We start from the raw sequence: 4,576 nt of genomic DNA, 5'->3' as shown, positions 1-4,576 counted from the left end.
CTCCCGGATAACTTCGACATGAGGGGTGGTCGATATATATATATAACTTATACCACGACAGCACCCCCCTCGGCCCTCTCACTCGACAAAAACTCTCGAGGACACCCAAACCCTAGAGAGAAAACGATGTTGGTCTACTACCCCCTCCCGCCGCGCCCCTACCTGACAAATTAACTCTCTCGAGGCCACCCAAATTTATCAAGTTAAAAGAGCATTGTCGTCGAGGCCACCCCAAACCCTAGAGAAGCAGCGTCGAGGCCACTAACATGATTCCTTATTGTGATTAGCTAGCTAGTTCTACGTTTGCCACTAATATATATCCATCTTTACCATGTTTGAATAATAATTAAAATGTTGTAAATATTTGCAGAAACTATGGAGCACTCCCGAGACGAAGCAATAGAAGCGATGTTGGGGGACATAATCGCACAAGGAAGTGATGGCGTTGCGTCATTTCTCAACGACATCGATGGTCAGGAAGGATTGGGTGAAGAAGAGGGCTATATTCATGATGGCTCCGGCCCATTAATGCCGGTACAAGAAGAGGGCTATGATCACGATGGCTCCGGTGACCCAATGGAGGTACAAGAAGGAGACCGTGCTGACTGCTCCGGTGACCGAACCGAGTCCGGCCAGGTATATATATATATATTAGTTAAGCCCGTGCTGACTAGTTAATTGATGCATCCATTGTTTTGGTATATGAACACATATTAATTAACTCTCGTCTTTCTTCCTTTTTCTAGCCCTCCGGATCAAGCACAACTTCGGTAAGGAGACGAGGCCTGAAGAAAAAATTGAGCTCGGATGAAAGGTTTGAGATCATAGAAATCGCGCCCGACGGCGAACCGATTGAACCCATCCGGACAAAGAACGCATTTTCTGCTCAGTGCGGGGTTCTTGTTAGGGACAAGATCTCGATCAGCATCCAGCAATGGTATAAGCCTAAGGAGGAAGACCCTGAGGTGTCTTATGTCAATGATATGCAGAAAGATGATCTTTGGACTCAGCTGAAGGAAAATTTCACCCTACCGCCAGAGGAGGATCCGGAGAAGCCAGTTAAAGAGCAATTAATCAAGTCTTGTGCTCTTAAGAAGATGGAAACCCTATTCAGGAGGTGGAGGAAAGAGCTGAACAAGTTTGTCGACAAAGAAGAGACACCATAATTCATCGGCAAATATGAGAAGATCAAAGATCATTGGCCCACATTTGTGGCCCACAAGACATCGGAAAAGAGTAATAATATGTCGGCGAAAAACAAGCAAAATGCTGTGAAGAAGCACTTTCACCATCTACCTCAAAGCCCGGCCTAAGTGGTCCAAGGCTGAGAATGATCTGCTTGATAAAGGGATCGAACCAAAGACAATGAACTGGCCAAACCATTGCCGGACTTGGTTCTTAGGGGCTGGTGGAACCTTGGACCCTGTATCAGGGAAGTGCCATTGGACGGACGAGCAACTGAAAATACCAGTCAAGAGGGTTCAGCACTATATCAATGCAGCGCAGCAAGGGATGTTCGTTCCAGACAGGGAGAAGGACGAGCTCACAATGGCCCTTGGGAATCCTGAGCACCCTGGACGGACAAGAGGCACGCCAGGCTCCATTCTGTGGAAGGTTGGTTTTTGGACACAGGGGATTACAAAACCCACGAGAGGAGGAAGAAACTGGAGCAGAGCCAACTGCAGGCGCTGCACAAAAGGGTAATGGGGCTAGAGGAACGAGAAGAGGAACGAGAAGAAGATCGCAGCAAACGACCTACCGAAGCTACCCCGCCATCTCAGCGGAGAAGCAGTGTGGCTTCCATCGAGCTGCTTCAGCCGGAGCATGTCTTGACGGCTCCTGCCAGCTATCCCGTGGATGCTATCACGGAGTCTCAAAATTGCCACATTATGACGCAATGGATGAATTTGAAGGTCAAGGCGGTTGTTGGCTCTGTTTATCCTACTAAACCCGGTGCAACTTATCACCACCGGCCGATTCCAGAAGGATATGCTAGGGTGATGGTGGATGAAATAACGGAGGGATTTGAGGACCTCCAGCTTGACCACCCTACCGGTGAAGGGGAGACTAGGCTGGGTTCTGCCCTGAAGACTCCATGCCTATGGCGGAAGGAGCTCATCAACCTTCCAAACTGGATGCCTCCGCCTCCTCCTCCTCCTCCGGCGAGTAAGGGCACTCCGCCTCCTCCACCGCCTCCTCCTCCAGCGAGTGACGATCAGGGCACTGGGACTCCTTCTCCGGCGCGTGGCGGCACTCCGCCTCCTTCTCCGCCTGCGCCGGCGCGCCCGAGCAGCCAGCAGCCTCCTCCTTCTCCGCCTCGCGAGCAAGGGTGGAAGAGACCCGCCGCCGCCCCGGCTGCTCCGGCGTGTCGTAGTCCTTCTCCTCCGCCTCGTAAGCAAGCACGAAACAAGACAGACGCCGCAGCCACTCCGTCTGCTCCGGCGTCTAGCAGTACAGCCATAGGCGGGAGGCAATACAGATATGGTCCACCTCTCAAGCCTCTAGAGAAGTTACCGTACGAGAGGACCGAGGAGGAGAATGCGGCGATTGTGCGGACCCACGTGAAAGACTTCTTTGAAGGGGTGAAAGCAAAGAGACATCCACCTCCGGAGGAGAAGGTACATCCGGTGATAGCAAAGCGCACTCTCGATGCCCTGAGGAAACCGGCAAAGTCTCCGCCGAGAACCAACTATGAGCGCATTACTGAACAGACATATCTCCAAGCGGAGCGGTCGGGAAGTACTGTCAGATATCAAAGGTCAAGAGAACGAGCAGCTGCGAAAAAAATTGACCAGCTCGGCGAACAAGCAAATCAATCGTGCCCCCCGCTCAATGTGTCTAGCGGCAACATCGTCGCTAATGCTCCGGGGATGGTGGCCGGTTATGGCAATCTATCAGATTACCTGCCTGACGATGAACTTCCTGATTTCATGGAGGTGGACGAACACAGATACGAGTACGGGAAGCCTCTCGTCAAAGATGAAAAATCTCTAACAACGATGATGCGAAGATTCCATAATTGGTACATGAAAACCTGCAGAGAGTCTGGGGGGACGAATAGTTTGTATCTAAACATTAAAGAGGAGCACGACCTCGTTGGAACTGATCTGTTGTATGTTCCATTTGAGGAGTTCTTCGCGTTCTTCAATCAAAAGGCCCTCGATAAATTAACGGTCTTTTGCTACTGCCTGTAAGTACTATTTCTGTCATTAAGTCTCTATATATAGCTCGGCTCTTTCATTGCATGTATTTATAATTAATTTTCCTCAATATATTATGCAGATTGAAGATCGTCGAGTGCAGAAAACAAGAAATGTATGATATTGGGTTCATTAATACAAATATCATAGATGAATTTCTGGTTAAAAAGCACGCCGAAGAGGCCGAGACCAACTTGCTACAATCGTTGATCAAAAATCAAAACAAAGATACCTTACTCTTTCCTTACAACTTCAAGTGAGTGTTACTGTCGTGTGCATATTCGGTTTCCCTTATTACTCGAGCGAGGTTATAGTAATGTAATTGATGAGTTATGCATGCGTGCGCAGCTTCCACTATGTTCTTCCGGAGATTAAGCTTGAGTGGGGACTAGTAACCGTCTTAGACTCGAGACAAAAAGATCATGAAACCTATGCGGACATGACTAAAATGCTCAACAAGTAAGTTCAATCGATCATTATCGCACCATATCAGCAACTTTTTGTTCATTTCCTGATATCTCAAGTAATAATAATTATTTTCTTTCTCTTGCAGGATTTGGAAACAGTTCACCGCAGAAGCTCCGGGACTGCAGAAGGAGCTACGATATACATACCCGAAAGTAAGTACTATTGGCTAGCTAGCTGCGCGCATCTCCCGTTGATTCTATAGCTATACTTTCATCAATGCCATTTATAATGCTTCATGCATTATCAGTTTGATTGATCTCTATTTCTTGTAAAGTGCTTATGGCAGGAACAAGGGAATAATTACTGTGGATACTGCGTATGCGAGTTCATCTACAACGTGACTTTGCAAAATAAGCGGGGCTACTGTAGAAGACAATATGAAGTGTGTATGCAATAATATTCACAATTTCATTTTATTACACCATCATTTCTGTTGAGTTTCAATCATATATATGTATTAATTAACCCCTTCTTCAAATTAGACGTGGCAGATGCGGAATGAACTCCTAGAACAAGATCGCATGAAAGCAATTCAAGAGGAATTGGCGGGATTCTTTCTTGACCGCGTCATCAATAAAGCTGGACAATACCATGTGGAAGTTGATTTCAATTGTTAGGGGATTGTAATTAAGAGATCTTACATATTGTATATGTATGTAGCCAGTAGCGTCGGATAGATAATACGAAAACTTGTTGTTCGACCAATCTCTCGGAGAAGGAAAGATCGATCGATCACTTCTCTCGGTATGCATGACGAACTTCTGTACTTAATGGTTCCCTTCATTTTCTTACTAGCTAGCGTGTCGAGGGCCTCTCTATGTATAGTACGTAGCGTCGACCAAGCACGGACATAAGAGAGGACACTTCTCTCTATTAATTAGCTAGCTAACACAATATATGAAACACCT

The sequence above is a fragment of the Triticum dicoccoides genome, chromosome 2B (assembly GCF_002162155.2).
Source record: "Triticum dicoccoides isolate Atlit2015 ecotype Zavitan chromosome 2B, WEW_v2.0, whole genome shotgun sequence".
Lineage (NCBI taxonomy): Eukaryota > Viridiplantae > Streptophyta > Magnoliopsida > Poales > Poaceae > Triticum > Triticum dicoccoides.
This window is presented reverse-complemented; position numbering follows the sequence as displayed.